The sequence below is a fragment of the Lycorma delicatula genome, chromosome 4, assembly GCF_047948215.1.
Source record: "Lycorma delicatula isolate Av1 chromosome 4, ASM4794821v1, whole genome shotgun sequence".
In the NCBI taxonomy this organism is placed as follows: domain Eukaryota; kingdom Metazoa; phylum Arthropoda; class Insecta; order Hemiptera; family Fulgoridae; genus Lycorma; species Lycorma delicatula.
The window spans coordinates 181,459,169-181,477,313 of NC_134458.1; the positions used below are offsets into that span (position 1 = coordinate 181,459,169).

At 30.4% G+C, this 18,145-nt stretch overlaps 1 protein-coding gene and 2 long non-coding RNA genes across 9 annotated transcripts in view; 1 reads left to right on the forward strand and 2 right to left on the reverse strand.

The window, feature by feature from the left end:
* The window catches only part of LOC142324123 (cell adhesion molecule 1-like), a 508,688-nt gene that overhangs the window by 477,121 nt on the left and 13,422 nt on the right, over positions 1 to 18,145 (forward strand). The window lies entirely within an intron of this gene.
* The window catches only part of LOC142324127 (uncharacterized), a 415,902-nt gene that overhangs the window by 231,483 nt on the left and 166,274 nt on the right, over positions 1 to 18,145 (reverse strand). The window lies entirely within an intron of this gene.
* Positions 5,747 to 18,145, reverse strand: part of LOC142324126 (uncharacterized) — a 73,158-nt gene continuing 60,759 nt past the window's right edge. Inside the window, exon 3 of the long non-coding RNA XR_012756221.1 lies at positions 5,747 to 6,039. This is a non-coding gene — a long non-coding RNA (uncharacterized LOC142324126). The remainder of the gene's footprint in view (positions 6,040 to 18,145) is intronic.

Below are 18,145 nucleotides of genomic sequence, written 5' to 3' on the forward strand. Positions count from 1 at the left end.
ACATTAATATAAAATACAATGTGAAAATCAGGACCGGAAAGGTGATCATGGATTTCTAATACTGTTCAAACGAATCATCTGTAAAAATCTCTAATTCTTTTCTTAATAGAATAAAAATCCTCACTGAGCATATCTATTCCATCTTCATTAATTAATTAAGCCTATTTACCCCTCTAGCTATTAGAGACAGTACACTAGGTTAAAAACAATAATAATAATAATACGTCTTATTCTAATTAAAACTTAATTTGATTAAAAACTTTTCAGCTACTAAACAATAACATTATATAATAATGTATTATTTTTTTCCAAAGATAGAGGCAAATTTTTAATTTAAAGTAAACTGTTCCAGTCGTATTTATAGCTGTGATTCATTTAAAGAATTAAAGATACAAGCAGCACTAGTAAGAATTGTTTTCTTTAACAGAAATGATTTTTATTACACCAACAATCAACTGATCACATTAGTTAGTTAATTCAACTTTCCCTTGTTACTTGTTATGGATTACTAGTTACGTAATTTATTGCAATTAATTCTCTTTCTTATCGAATCACATGCAACCGTTTGATTATGGGATACGTTTAGAATTTTAAAAAAAATTACTGATGCTGATGATACAATAATCATACAGATAATAAAATTTTAAAATAAAAATTGTGTTGCAAAAAAGTTATAAAATAAATAAATTAATTACCCGTTAAATATTAATAAAAATGAATATCATTTAATAAATAATAATTTTTGAATTAATAAAACTGACGGAAAAATAAATCGATAAAATAGCAGATAATTAAATTATTTCAAACAAATTATTTGTACGTTTTTAAAAATACCAGTTTTCAACAAAAAAACAATTCTCTTAAAATTGAAGTAAAATGATCATATTATACCATACACAGTTTATGTAATCTTCTGTATAATTTGATCAATTCCCTTAAAACACAATACTCCGGTTAGAAGTTCGTTTTTATATAAATACTCTTCTTGACTCGTTATTTTATTAAACCATAAAACAATTCAGCAAAATTTCATTACATTTCACTAATTAAACTAAATTATAAAATAATAATATTAAATTTTCAATTATGACAAAAATATAAGAGATAAAAATAAAATTAAGTTGGTTCCAACAACTTCGACGTTATTCTAAATTTGAAAGTAAATTTTTACTCCAAATTTTTTTCATAAATTTGAACGTAGTACGAATTTAATAATTGTAATTATGTACTATTAATAATACAAAATTATTTATATGTTAAAAGCTACTGCATTTAAGTTTAGTTTATTATTTCTATTTATGTGCTTGTACATTAGCTTCATGTATTTAAGAATTAGCTACATGTCCTAAGTAATGTATTTATACATGTCCTAAGTAGTTAGATGATTTAATTAAATTTCTGATAAAACGTTAAACTATGTTATGACATTAAATACTAGGAAGGACTCGAAAGAAAAAAATGGTATAAATTAGAAATTTTAATATGAAAATAAAAAACCCTTTATATACATATTTATAAAAATAAAAATTCTAACTAAACTTACTTTTTTTTCAACTAAACACAGTTATTTCTTATTAGTTTCTTTTCTTTCTCTACTTTACCCGTTTATGATTACAAAAACAAATTAAGATAATTTTTCTTAAGATTAATTTGATTTTTGAAAAATATATACATATAGACTAACCCGCCTGGATTGTCTATTGGTTAAACTCGTCATCGCAAAATCAGCTGATTTTCGAAGTAGAGTGTTGTAAGGTTCGGATCGTTGTAAAGGCAGTTGCTTTTATACGGATTTGAATACTAGACTGTGGATACCGGTGTTCTTTGGTGGTTGGGTTTCCATTAACTACATTTTTTTTCCGCCTTCCCTCCCCCCATGGATCCGCAAATAAACATAAACTCGGCTCCGAGGGGTGCTGTAATCTCTAACTACCTCGTCGAGGAACAAAGTTCCCGCCAGATACGGGAGTCGGTCTTTTAGACGTCGTGCCTCTAATGAGGGAACCCCAAAGGATCCCCTCACCGGGACTCGGTCTATGCCTTGTCTCTAATGGGGAACCCCCGAAAAGATTCCCCACCGGGACTAGGTCTTACTTTCCCCCCAAAGGCACTGCAAGGGAGTCCCCACCCGATCTTCGTAAGCGGAAGACCTAGGCCTCCCAACCATCCTGGATGAGGCTGTCCCTCAGAGATACTAAGATATTCCTACGAAGAAGCACTTCCAGATGCCGATGAAGCCATCGTACATCCCCGACCCCCAGGCGCATGACCATGTGACTTGCAGGATAAGCACCTAGGGTCTTGCTGGCAGTCCTTGCTCAAATGGCCAGTCTTACCACATGTAAAAAACAGTGGCCGCTCCTCTCTGCGCCAGAACATAACTTGGCCCTGTGACCTGGATTCCAGCATCTGAAGCATAAGTCGTCGGATGTACGCCGCACCACTCGATAGGCCACCACCCAGTTCGAACTCGCCCATCCAGACCACTAGTTTGTCCGCGAGAATTGGCGGCACTGCCAGTGTAACCACCTGAGTGGAGCCGTAAGCCGGCCGCATAGACAGAACGTCAACAGTGACCAACTCACCTATCGTCTTGCAAAGCTCCCGAAGAAACTCTTCTTGTGACGTGAGGGCATCCACGCCCTTAACTAGGACGTGGACTCTTCTACCGCTCCTATCAGCCAGGGTCGTAGTAGCACCCTTCACTTTTTCGGCAATATCCTTACTGAGTTCATCCGCTTCGCCACTGTCCGCCCGATTAACTACATTGGAAAGTCAATGGAAATCCACTCGTAAAACCTGCCAGCAAAATTCCAAGGAACTGGAATCGCCAAGGGTCGAACAGAACTCAATGGCTTAAAGTATGTATATATATATATATATATATATATATATATATGAATACTAGAACCCCGTCGCTGCTTCGCCCGCGCTGTATGGTTACTTGCGTTTCCCGTCGCGGCCAGGGATGTTTAGCCGGTCAGGGCTCTGCCACCCTGGACCCTCCTATGTTCATTAAAGTAATATTGTGTGAATATCTCGCTTAGTATAGTCGGAAATGGGGTAAATTTGCAATCACTGTTCGAAATATTTTACCTTTCATCTCCCCTATAAAGGTGGAATTTAAAAAATGTAGAAATTGGTTTTTAAATATTCAAAAGAAGATTACACAATCAGAAATAAAGTTTATATCTTCATTTGTTACAAAGAAATTAGAAAAATAGTAAATCTCAGTGTTACTCAGTTTTAATCCCTAAAAATTTGGAATTCCTAAAAATCATTTATTGGTGTGTGGTCTTACATTCTAAAAAAAAAAACGAATAAGCAAATTTTCACCAATTTCTCTTCAGAGTTTTTGCTGGGCATTGAGTATGAATCACTGACGACATGTTCTTTATGTGTAGATATACAGAGTGTATCATGAAGTTCTCCCGGGACTTTCATAACCTATTCTACTTGTGAAAGTAATCGAAAAATTTCATATAAACATATGCCTTAAAATGCTTCCTTTACGACTATGAAAGATTTGGCTTAGATTTCAGTACCAGGTTAAAATGAGGTCGTAATGAAATTTTAGGACTTAATTAAGGAGCAGAATTAGTAATTTATTACGGTTTTTTACCTGAAAATCTGAAATAAAATAGGTCCTACAACCGTATGTACCTTAGTTTTGAAAAATCTGGGGTGAAAACCAATAAATTGGAGCAAAAACACTGTTTTTTTGTGTTTGACGTACGTAATTTGTTAAATGGGTAATAAACACGTAAAACCTTTAAACCAAATTTGTAGAGAATTTAATATTGTGAACAAAATTGTATAAGATAAGTAAAATAAAATAAAAAAAGTTTGAAAAATTCGAATTTTATTCAGAAACAGTACATTACTACATTTGTCAGAAAAAGTACTTATTCAACTTAAACAAAAACCAAATTTATTTTGGTGATGTTAAAATTTTTTTTAAACAAAATTTACTGTTAAAAATTAATGTTGAGATTTTTTCTAAAACTGGAGATTACTCAACATTCAAATAAGAGATAATAATTAGTCAGATAATATTTTTTTTATTAAAGACAGAAATACAATAAATTATTTGAAAAATTATTGTTTCAAAGTCGGCAATAAAATAACAACAGCTGATCAGCTGTTGTACAACAGCAATTTACAATACTCTATTAGTTTTTAAATCGTTCTGGATAGTACATTAAGTATATCGGGTACTGTGAACTGTGCTGTCGTTAGGGAGGTTTTTTTGTAAATTTCAGTTTAAACGTGATCGCTTTGGCAGTGATGTAATGTTGTAGTTATTTATAACAGAGGAATACGCTGATATGGTATTCATTTTGGGCGTATGTTTTTGGATGTCCTGCGATTCGGAAAACGTATTTCACATCCTACTGCAGCAGCTGTAGCATTACCATACCTGTAATGAATTACCTGTAATTCTACTGCTGCTGCAGTAAAATGTGAAATACGTTTTCCGAATCGCAGGACTCACGATCCAAAAATACTTAGCGCGACTTTTCGCAATAATCTTCGGGAAACATGTTCACTACCTAGTAATTGTAACAGCTACGAAAGATCTGTCCAGTACGACGCTGTTATTGATGAAATTAATATCGTGCAGTTTATCGGAGTCCAGGCGTCAGTACACGACGACTTTCTAAGCGGATGGGAGTTTCGCATTCAATGGTTTAGTGGATACTTAAAACACCTTTTATCCTTATCATAAACAGCCAGTTCAACTCCTACAACCAGGAGATCATTTACTGAGAAAATTCTCTACAAATTTAGTTTAAAAGATTAATATTTTTTTACCCATTTAACAGAGTTATTGTACGTCAAACATAAAACACAGGGTTTTTAGCCCAGTTTATTGATTTTCGCCCCAGATTTCTCAAAACTACTGCATAAACCGTTCTGGGACTTATTTTATTCGATTTTTCAGGTCAAAAATGATAGTAAATCACTAATTCTGCCCCTTCATTTTGTTGAATGAAAGGGGCCATTATTTGTTTAACGTCTTAAAATTTCAATACGACCTCATTTCACCGAGGTAGCTGAAATCCGAGTGAAATCCTTCACTAGCCGTAACTCGCAAACGAAGCATTTTAGGATACGTTTATATTTAATTTTTTCATTATTGTCACCAGTAGAATAGGTTATAAAAGTCCCGGGAGAAGGGAGAACTTCGTGATACATCTGTATATATACATTTTTTTTCAAAATATATATATGTGTTCTCTTGATTGTAGTGCTTCCTGTAAGAGAAAACTATTTTTTGTCTGTATATCTGAAAAATAATAACCAACTAAATAAGAATTTCCATCCATGAAGAGGTTCCACATAAAAATGTTTAAAATTCAGTGATAATTATACACTTATATATTTTAACATTTATTTTCTTCCATTATTGTAAGTGGAGACTCAGATTACGATAATAACAAATAACATTTCTATTATATACTCCAAATTTTAGCTACTTAGTTATACATACACATTTATATTTTCATGTGTTCTGATGAAATAAAGATCTTTACGAAAACTCTAACGTAAAGAAAAGATGAATATTAAGAATGTTGTTATAAATAATTGAACTCTGCTGGTAGGATGCAATTTTCTGTATTATTAATTAACAATAAGTGTAGTGAATTGTTTTACAAAATCAGTTAGATATATTTCTTTTATTTTTTTATTTTCTACCACATTTTTCTCATAGAAGTAATGCATATTAATATTTTAAGGAATGAATATCATTAATCTTAATTGCTTTTCTCCAATAATAATAATAATATTTACATTGTACAGTTTGTTTCCGTGGAGAGTAGAATAAAGACATTGCTTTCTAGTAATGGTGACATCGCAGTATGTGAGTATGAAACAATATGCTCAGCTCAGTGAAAAAGGCAAGCATTTTTACCTTGGTAAAGATGCATGATATTATTAATTCAATTTCTTTCTTATTTTTCGTTAAAATATGTATGGATATGTCTCCGTCAAGTCACCTACGATTATATTAAGTTATCATACCCAGCGTAAAAACTGAAACATGGAACAATACACAAGGATCAGTTACAATTTGTAGTCCTGAGTTTAAAGTTATTAACTATAAACAAAAATGTCTACTCCTTGTTATCTTCACGTATTTAGGCAATTGCCCGTTACGTCATCCTATCTGAACTGATCCATCCACCTTCTCTTTGTCGTAATTATTATTACTCTTTGTATATCAATATTACTTTTTACTGTCAGGTAAAAAATAATAATTAGATTATTCTTTTTTTATCATTTAGGAAACATTTCGCAGCTAGAATATTTTATGATTTTACAAATACAAAAGTTTATTTTGCTTTAACTTTCCCGCCTGTAGCAATATATGCTGCTGCAGCTAAAACAGGAAAGTATATAAATCGGTCAAAAAAATTATTCTTTTTTTAAGTTTGTAACTTAAGGAAACATTACAAATTTTTTAACAAGAAATATTTAAATAAATTTTAAATAGTCTGCAAAAAAAATATTTTTATTCTAATGCTCTAAAGTCCAAAAAATCTATTTTTGTCGGGCGGACGTTAGTAATTATGTATGAATGTATTTGATTTCATAACACTGGACCCCGTTGACCGATTTTCTTCAAAATTGGTGGATAGGTACTAACTTCAACGGAAAAGAACGTAATAGATTTTTTCGAAAAAGAGGCGGAGGTGTATTGGCCGAAATAAAATTTTAAATCTCTACCGGGGCAGTTTAGCAAAAAATCATTTTTACAAAAGTGAAGTTTTTTAACGAGATCACAAATTATCAAAAACTTTTATCTAATATTCATCATCCTCCTCCCCAAAAAATGACTATATATTTTTCTTTTTGTATCTACATTCTGCTTCAGAAAAGGAATTAATACGAGGTTTTTCATCTATTTTCTACATTAACAAGCCTTAAAACTATTACACATTTTTTTTGGTCATTCCACTCCAATTGTCTGTAGAAAAACTTTTTTTTAATTTTTAAAAACTTTTTAAAGATTTATTTTAAATTTAAGTCCATCTTACAAGTTACCCATTGGGTTTAAAATATAAAATTCTTAATTCTTTGATAGCCCTTCATCATTAGTATAAACTCTTGATAAAAAATTACCGAAAAATGTTCACTCCCCTCCCATAAAATTATAAATTTGTTTATTTAGAATTATAGCTCTATCTACGTAATTTTAAACAATTTATTTTTCAGTTTATTATCATCGCTTAAGGATTATTTTCTTAAAAATTAATTTTACGCTGATGCTGAAATATGAATTTTGTTAAACAATAAAATCTCCAAAATAACTTGATATCCTTCCCTGATAGAAAAGCTCCCAAATTAACAAAAAAAAAATAATAAAATGTTTTTTTTTTTTTTAATTACGATTTTAGTTTATTTAAAATCAGTTTTGATGGATAATTAAATCATTAAAAAACCCTCTGATGCATAAGTCCCCGAAATTTTCAACCAGTCGTAAACGTATTTTTCGAAATTGTAACAGTAATATCGTAATATTAAAATTTTCGTTATTGCTTTATTTTGTTGAGCATCTTGACTTCAAAAATTAAAATTAAAAGGTTTAAATATAATCAAACAAGTAATTTTATAAAAAAAAGTTTTAATTCAATAAATGTAATATATTTTTTTAAATCAATTACATTAAACTTTATTACGGTAAGTGTATTTTTTTAATATGTCTGTGAAGAAATGACTGTAGCTAGTTAATTGAACATTATTGGTTTTGTACTCAATTGTTGAACTTTTAGTATTGTAAATGTTTGGATAAAAAACAAGAACACAAAACAACAATCCACCGTTCAACTTTCATTAAGTCCTTCACAAGTATAGAAATAATCACCTTTTCTCGGTATTTATCTAATTAACTATGTATCAAAATTAGAAATAAATTATTTTACATAAAAATTCGAAAAAGAAAAGAATTCGAAAACTTGATTATTGTTTTTCAATAAAAATGAATTACTTCGTCATAAAGAAACAAATGGATCAAAAATAACTTAAAAGATTAAATTACTAACTTCATTAAAATTGATTAAATTACATAAAATGAATAAACTGCATAACTTGGTTGACGTAACCAGTTTTTTAGATTCTCTCTAGAAAAAAACGTTTATTAATAAGTTTACAAATTTAATATTATTTATAAAATATTTACAAAATACAAGATTTTCAAGGTAAACAGTTTATTTTATATTAGATTTTTACTTTTTATACTAATATTTAAAACAAAAAATACCCAAAATGGATTTACTAAATTATGTAAAATACATAGACGTTTGAATAAAATACAAAATATGAGTGTAAACAAAATAAACAGACGAAATATTTAGGTACAAATATGATACAAAACTTCTGTATCTTTTTTAACATATATTCTGTTTTATCCGAATAAAATAACCTTTTAGTAATGATAATATAGATTTAAAAATAAAGAAGAAAAAATGGATTTCTTATGAAATAAATATTTTTACCACTTTGAATAAAATATACATGAAGAAGAGATTTAGAAGCAATGAAACGCTAGAGGATCTTGAGAAACCCTTTCTTATCGAATTGGTTCAATATAGCCTTCTCTCATACATGTTCTGTAAATGTGTGATATTTCTTATTGGCATCAACTATGTGGAAACCGGCTTATTCGTAATAAAATCTACTTTAAAAGATGTATAATAAGGTTTTGATTGCATCACCTTCTTTTTTTTCCTACCGTTTATAAAGAAACAAAAGAAAATATCTATATGTAAATAAATATTAAGGATCATTTGAATTCATCCTTTTTAGGCATAGTTTTCGATTTTTGTATCAAATAAATAAAATAGAAATTCTTTATCTTCATGTACAATAATATTCCAAAAAAATGATCTTATATTTGTATAAGAGACATATTATTTAATTTTTTTCTGTTTTTTGAATTCCTATGGCTGTGAATGTTTCTATAACAGTACCGTTTTCATTGTATTCTTCTATTCATGCTTTATAAACTTCTGTTATTTTATTAATTATTATTTAATAATTTATTTATAGATTTATTGGGTATTTATTTATAGATTTTGACCATCTTTCGACCAGTTAAAAACTTTCTGTTTCTTTTTATTTTATCTACTTTTCTCGCCTCCCATTATTTCTTCATTCTTTCTCCTTTTTTTTGTCCATGACCTTTCCTCCTTTCTTATTTTGTTTAGCCTCCGGAGCCACCATAAGGTATTGCTTTAGAGGATGTATGAGATTGATATGTATGAATGTAAAAGAAGTGCAGTTTTGCACAGTCTCAGGTCGACCATTCTTGAGACATGTGGTTAATGAAAATCCAAACACCACAGAACACCGGTATCCAAGATATAGTAGACAAATCCGTACAAAAGTAATTACTTTTACTAGGATTTGAACCTTAGAACTCTCATCTTCGAAATCAGTTGATCTGCGATGACGAGTTCACAAATAGATCCACCCGGTGGATTTCCTTTCCTTTTCCTCGAAACCCTTAAAATTCCGGATTGTTTTTTTTATAAATTATATTCTCCTGACCCACTGATTTCCGTTCTTTTTCTTATTGAGTCTTCAAATGTTAATTTTATGAATGTTGTTCAATCTCACTACACTTCCGTAGAATTTAACTGATCTTTTATTTGATCGTATCTGAATTTTTTTTACTTCCTTTGTCCTTGTAGAGATCTATGTTTTTTCTTATATCTTTGTTCGAGAGTTTTCTGTTTTTAGTAGATCAGGTTTTGGGTCAGCTGAAAAGAGATAAAATTTGTCTTTCATTTTTTATAAAAAAAATACATAAAAAATAGAAATTGAGAGAGAAACAGTAGATATTTTCACGGAGGACATATATTCTTTCCGGTTTGATTGATTATAGTGCCTACGTTTTGTCCTAGAGAGTTTCCTTATAGTAAATTACTGTGGTCAATCGGTACGTAAATTTCATTTTTCTTGCTCTGTTTTGTTTGTTTCCGCAGTTAATTTTTATTCCTCTCAGTTTTTATTATTTCTCCTATTTATTTAAATTTGTCTACTTCATTGATTTTGCCACATTTGGTTATTAGGAGTTATTGTAGTTTTTTTATGTAGGTCATAAATTGTGCTTTTCAAAAGATATTTGGAGCCTCGTTTTTTATTTTTTCCATTGTTAATTTTATGTTTTCATAAATAGTTGCGTGATGTTTTTTAGCGAAGGCTTGGTAGTTCATTCCAATTCATTTGTTCTTAGCCCATTTCTCTTGATGGTGGCTTCCTTTCTCTTAGTTTCTTTTACCATACTTTTTATTATTTTCTCCAAAGAGAATAATTCGATATATTTATTTTTTACTGGATTATAATACTATTTGAGTGGTTTTCTTTATTATCTACATTACTTTTTGGGTCAGTAGCTTGCAAAGAAAATTATCAATGATTTAACACTTTAATGCAAAATAGTTTTCCTTTTTTATCAATTTTATTAGTTTCGATAAATTTCATCATCGGGTGAAGTTTCTTTGTACTACATCGCGATATAGCTCCCATGTCTACCGGTCTACATTCGATTTTTTTCAAATCTTCTTACTTTTTATCTTTTTATACATACAAATATAATATATATAATATATATTTATATATATATATTTATATATATATATTTATATATATATAAATATTATATATAAATATAATATTTATATTTTTTTATACAAATATAAACTTTTAAACTTTGCTTACATTTTATTAACTGTAACATTTAAACACAGATCAACAGTAGTATTAAACGCTCAGTTTATAAGCTCTTATGCTGTTTTCCCCCCGTTCATTCAGCTAGTATCGTACGAAGGACCTATAGCTCTTAAAACCACTGATTTAAAATAAAGAACGATTCTATCTGAATTTTCTTGGAATTTAATTAAAATTTTTAGCTAGCTAATTAAAAATATTATCATTGGGGAAGGGGAAGTTTCCCCTCCCCAAATGATGAAAAGAAAATTTTTTAACTCGTTCAATTGGATTTTACAAACAAACAAAATTCCATAATACTTAATTAACAAAAAATTAAACGCTAAAAATTTTGTAACAACATTTTTACGAACCATTTAAAAATAATCTAAGGATAACTCTGGGTATTAGGTTAATTTTATTTATATTGTAGCTTTTAACTATAATTTAAAAGGCAAAAGTTTTTAAAAACGTTTGAAAAAAGAGGTATTGTGATTTAAAGGCGTTCAAGGGAATATTGGGTGAAATAAAGATAGAATAAGCGGAACAGTGATTATATTGGCAAGGAGCTTTTGAAATTCAAATATTTTTCATTTAAATGTACAGATAATTTTAGTATTACGCAAATAAATCATTACTAACAACAAGCAACTTTATTATTTTATTCTCAAATAACTTTGCTATAAAATCAGCTTTTCAGCCCCTTGTTTACAAAACAAGTTTTATACATTTTAAACGTTATCATGATTTTCCATTTCCATCACGTTAATTTCAATGTATTAAAACAACGAAGCAGAAGATTAAAATATATATGTTAAAAATGTATTGGGATTTAAAAAAAATTTAAAACAATAAAAAACCAATGAATCATATTAACGTAAGAAATAGTCATAAATATTTTGAATATTTATTTAAACACGCTGTGTTTCTCAGTTTTTAGAATTCATTATCAGGTTTAAATTACACAAATGTAGTTAAAGCTCCCATATCGAAGCATTATATATATCCGGATTCATCGATAACCAAAGACAAAAACAAAAAATAAATAAAAAATTGAAGTAATAGACTGTTTTAAATAGTTTGTTTTTTTTACTTCTTTTGTGCTCTAATAACAGTTTGATAACAATTTTACTTAGCTGTGAAAACAAATTTATAATTTGTAGGTTTAGTGAACTTTAAACATTTTTTTTAACAATTCTTAAAAAAATATTTTATTATAATTTTATTTTTTTCTTTATTATACTTTTTTTCAACTTCAAGCAAAATCCTATTAAACATTAATCCCTAATGTTATCAGTACATTAGATTTCTTACATCTGCAACAGCCATAAGAAAAATAGGTAGTGTAAAACAACAAATTATGTCCTGCTTTCTGTGTAGTGCAATGCATTATTACCTGTAGCAAGTCCATTCATTAGGGAAAGTAAACAAATATCAATAATGTATATGTCAAAATATTAATATATTTAACTAAATACAATCTTATGTTATTTTTTTTTTTTTTGTCTTCAGTCATTTGACTGGTTTGATGCAGCTCTCCAAGATTCCCTATCTAGTGCTAGTCGCTTCATTTCAGTATACCCTCTACATCCTACATCCCTAACAATTTGTTTTACATATTCCAAACTTGGCCTGCTTACACAATTTTTCCCTTAGACCTGTCCTTCCAATATTAAAGCGACTATTCCAGGATGCCTTAGTATGTGGCCTATAAGTCTGTCTCTTCTTTTAACTATATTTTTCCAAATGCTTCTTTTTTCATCTATTTGCCGCAATACCTCTTCATTTGTCACTTTATCCATCCATCTGATTTTTAACATTCTCCTATAGCACCACATTTCAAGAGCTTCTAATCTTTTCTTCTCAGATACTCCGATTGTTCAAGTTTCACTTTCAAAAATCTTTTCCTGACATTTAAATTAATTTTTGATGTAAAAAAATTATATTTCTTACTGAAGGCTCGTTTAGCTTGTGCTATTCGGCATTTTATATCGCTCCTGCTTCGTCCATCTTTAGTAATTCTACTTCCCGAATAACAAAATTCTTCTACCTCCATAATCTTTTCTCCTCCTATTTTCAGATTCAGGTCCATCTTTGTTATTTCTACTACATTTCATTACTTTTGTTTTGTTCTTGTTTATTCTAATGCGATAGTTCTTGCGTAGGACATCATCTATGCCGTTCATTGTTTCTTCTAAATCCTTTTTACTCTCGGCTAGAATTACTATATCATCAGCAAATCGTAGCATCTTTATCTTTTCACCTTGTACTGTTACTCCGAATCTAAATTGTTCTTTAACATCATTAACTGCTAGTTCCATGTAAAGATTAAAAAGTAACGGAGATAGGGAACATCCTTGTCGGACTCCCTTTCTTATTAGGGCTTCTTTCTTATGTTCTTCAATTGTTACTGTTGCTGTTTGGTTCCTGTACATGTTAGCAATTGTTCTTCTATCTCTGTATTTGAATCCTAATTTTTTTAAAATGCTGAACATTTTATTCCAGTCTACGTTATCGAATGCCTTTTCTAGGTCTATAAACGCCAAGTATGTTGGTTTGTTTTTCTTTAATCTTCCTTCTACTATTAATCTGAGGCCTAAAATTGCTTCCCTTGTCCCTATACTTCTGCAATTCTACAATTCTTCTGTATAGAATTCTAGTTAAGTTTGATGTATGACTAGTTAAACTAATTGTTCTGTATTCTTCATATTTATCTGCCCCTGCTTTCTTTGGTATCATTACTATAACACTTTTTTTTAAGTCTGACGGAAATTCCTCTTTTTCATAAATATTACACACCAGTTTGTATAATCTATCAATCGCTTCCTCACCTGCACGGCGCAGTAATTCTACAGGTATTCCGTCTATTCCAGGAGCCTTTCTGCCATTTAAATCTTTTAATGCTCTCTTAAATTCAGATCTCAGTATTGTTTCTCCCATTTCATCCTCCTCAACTTCCTCTTCTTCCTCTATAAAACCATTTTCTAATTCATTTCCTACGTATAACTCTTCAATATATTCCACCCATTTATCGACTTTACCTTTCGTATTATATATAGGTGTACCATCTTTGTTTAACACATTATTAGATTTTAATTTATGTACCCCAAAATTTTCCTTAACTTTCCTGTATGCTCCATCTATTTTACCAATGTTCATTTCTCTTTCCACTTCTGAACACTTTTCTTTAATCCACTCTTCTTTCGCCAGTTTGCACTTCCTGCTTATAGCATTTCTTAATTGCCGATAGTTCCTTTTACTTTCTTCATCACTAGCATTCTTATATTTTCTACGTTCATCCATCAGCTGCAATATATCGTCTGAAACCCAAGGTTTTCTACCAGTTCTCTTTATTCCGCCTAAGTTTGCTTCTGCTGATTTAAGAATTTCCTTTTTAACATTCTCCCATTCTTCTTCTACATTTTCTACCTAATCTTTTTTACTCAGACCTCTTGCGATGTCCTCCTCAAAAATTTTCTTTACCTTCTCTTCCTCAAGCTTCTCTAAATTCCACCGATTCATCTGACACCTTTTCTTCAGGTTTTTAAACCCCAATCTACATTTCATTATCACCAAATTATGGTCGCTATCAATGTCTGCTCCCGGGTAAGTTTTGCAGTCAACGAGTTGATTTCTAAATCTTTGCTTAAACATGATATAATCTATCTGATACCTTGCAGTATCGCCTGGCTTTTTCCAAGTGTATATTCTTCTATTATGATTTTTTAAATTGGGTGTTGGCAATTACTAAATTATACTTCGTGCAAAACTCTATAAGTCGGTCCCCTCTTTCATTCCTTTTGCCCAGCCCGTATTCACCCACTATATTTCCTTCCTTGCCTTTTCCATTGCTTGCATTCCAATCTCCAACTATTATTAAATTTTCATCTCCTTTTACGTGTTTAATTGCTTCATCAATCTCTTCGTATACACATTCTACCTCATCATCATCATGGGCGCTTGTAGGCATATAGATGTTAACAATCGTTGTCGGTTTAGGTTTTGATTTTATCCTTATTACAATTACTATATCGCTATGCGTCTTGAAATACTCCACTCTCCTCCCTATCTTCTTGTTCATCACGAAACCTACTCCTGCCTGCCCATTATTTGACGCTGAGTTAATTACTCTAAAGTCACCTGTCCAAAAGTCGCCTTCCTCTTCCCACCGAACCTCACTAATTCCTACTATATCCACGTTTACCCTATCCATTTCCCTTTTTACATTTTCTACCCTACCAACCTTTTTTAAGCTTCTAACATTCCACGCTGCGACTCGTAGAATGTTATTTTTTACTTTTCTGGTGACCCCTTCCTTAGTAGTCCCCACCCGGAGATCCGAACGGGGGACTATTTTACCTCCGGAATATTTTACCAAGGAAGGCGCCTCCATTATTGCTTTTGAAAATGCAGAGAGCCACATTTTCTTGGAAAAAAAAACAGCTGTAGTTTTCCATTGCTTTCAGCTGCGCAGTACTCAGAGGAATGAGTGATGTTGATATGGCCGTTTAAGTCATTGTGACTCACGCCCCTAACAACTACTGAAAGAGCTGCTGCCCTCTTTCAGGAATCATTCCTTAGTCTGGCTCTCAACAGATACCTCTCCGATATGGTTGCACCTTCGGTCCAGCTACTCTGTATCCCTGAGCACTCAAGCCCCCTCACCAACGACAAGGTCTCATGATTTATAGAGGAGGTATCTTAATAGAATCTCAATTTAATTTACCAAAAGTTGAATTTTTTTACATTAAATACTTGTACATTAAAAATATACAGTGTCTGGCACTAGACAGGAAAGTTTTAAGCATTACAACGAACTGCTGATACATAATACAGTTTTAATAATTAGATGTGATTTTTTAATCAGATGAGCAAGGCCTTTTGTATACCTTTTACGAAAATCCGCTTAAAGTTAAAATAGTCTTTGAAAACTATATTTTATAATAGCTCATTCATTTCAACGATAGGGTTTTGTTATTATGTAAGACTTCAATAGGATTTAAAAATTAGGTTGAATTGATTTAGACCTATGTATAGAACTGTCAGATTCTTCCTTAAGAATAAATAAAGCGACTAGAAATGCACAATTAAATTTTTATGAACAATTTTTTTTTTATATAAAGTTATCGGCGTTTCTTTACTTAATGATCGGAAAACTAATATACAGGAAATCTATCTTAGATAACAGCATTTGAAACTGCAAATTTAAAAATCTGCAAAAAAAAATCTTTGGCCGCGGAAGCGAGATTGGAATAATCATTTACGCGTAACGAAAATAGCCGTAATAAAAAAATACAGTGTTTTATAAACTGGTTGGAAGACGAAGATTGGGAAGACCATGGAATAGTCATGACTTTAAGAAATTGGAACAAGAAAATGCCTAATTCTTGTATGCGAGAAGAAAAAGAAGAAGAAGTGTATTAGCACCTGGCAGGAAACGTCAAGCAGAAAATAAATCTACTGATACATAATATAGCTTTTAATCATTAGAATGGAATTTTTTAATTGAATATTACAGATTTTTTGTAAAAATTGAAAAAAGATTTCTCTTTTTTACAAGTATTTCAATTTATTGAAATTCTCTAATTTTTTTCAAAATCAAAAGGAATGTACCGTACACAAATTATTACGGGGATAGTGACTAACGATTTCATACGACATTGTATGGAGATAATATAATCGAACATTTACAACATGCAAGCTGTATCCTGGAGTGAATGAGTTCAAGACTAGAGATTTCAAAGGAAAGAAATTGAAGGATACAAAAACTTAACTATAAAAACCCACACTCGGTGATAAAAAAAAATGCTCTTCAAAAATATTATGATTTGGCAATTAGACAGAACATAATTTAGATTATATGTGACCAGTCGTTTATGCTACAATCTCCGTAAAATTAGCATTTAAATGTAAACAGTCTTACGCAACAGAACAAGCCGTGACAGTCATGACAATCCTTTCCATAATCCGTAGCATATGAAATAAAGCCTGAGTTTAAAATACTCTGATCCTGATTGAAACTCTTTACAGTAGTAAATGTACTAACCGTATAACCATGTAAGTTTACGTGGAAGCAATAAAATTCCTGATGAATCTTTTAAAAATATAACCTGTAATGTCAATGTATGCTAATCTCTGTGACGAATTGGTAGAGTTTCAGACTCTTCCGGAAGGTAAACGAAAGGTAAACGATAAATATTACCCACGAACGGATTTTGAGTTTTAAGCTTATGTGGGGAATTAATTGTTAAAAATATGTATAGATAAAGAAATATTTTCTGTTTAAATCTGTGCTGAAGTATTCCCAATTAATGATGGTTGTTACAGACCGGTCAAAAAGTGCTATAAGAATAAGGTATAAATCTTAATTGTAGTACCATAACTCTGTTTACCGAAATTAGTCACAAAAGAACTATGTAATTTGATCTAATCAAATAACTAAAAATAAACAAAATAAACGTAGAAAAGAAAAATATGGCCGTTGATAATATACGTCATTGTACATGTATACGGTCTTTTTTCAATTTTTTTTTTTTCACTATTTCTTATAAAATAAAAAAGTCTTAAAATTTCACTAATAATTAAAACTATTTTCAAGATGTTTTTAATAAAACAAATACTTTCCACAAAGAAAAGATTCATAGTGAATTCATAAAATTCTCGTAATTTATATATATACAAATTAAATAATATAACAATTAATAAAATCCACCTTACCAGCTCATTGAGATAGCCTCTAGATCTTTCGGCTACCTTAAAAGTCATCATCAGGAGATAAAAATATTATATTAAAGTCATCAATTAAAAATCACAAATTTGAATTGTTTAAACAGTCATGATTATCTGGTCCTAACGTGTCCAGTCATGAATGTCCGGACTGGACAGTCATAACAATTCAAATCTATGATTTTTAATTTATGACTTTAACATTTTATCTCCTGATGATGGCTTTCAAGTAAGCCGAACGAACTAGAGGCTATCTATATGTGCTGGTAAGGTGGATTTTATTAATTTTTATATTATTTAATTAACTTATCAGCGGTACCATGTTCGAGAAATTAATATATATATATAATATGGAATGCATTTTTATTTATTGAGATAAATGTATCCCAAAAATCTTTTCTTTATTTTGTAAATAATTCATAATACAAAATCATTAAACTTATTCACGGAATACATTATGGAAATTTTAAAGCGTGTGAAAAATGTCACGCCTAAGACCAGGATCTGAACTTCGGCTTGAATCATATTAAAATTAAAGAATATATTGTCGACAAAGCGTATACCAAATTCCTTTAAAATAGTTCTATGGGATGTAATTTTTTATACGTATGAGGGTCATTTACTAATTAAGTCACAACTAGATGAGGAGGTAAAATAGTTGGTAAGAGGGTTATAATACTTTCAGAACAGTAGGTCAGTAACT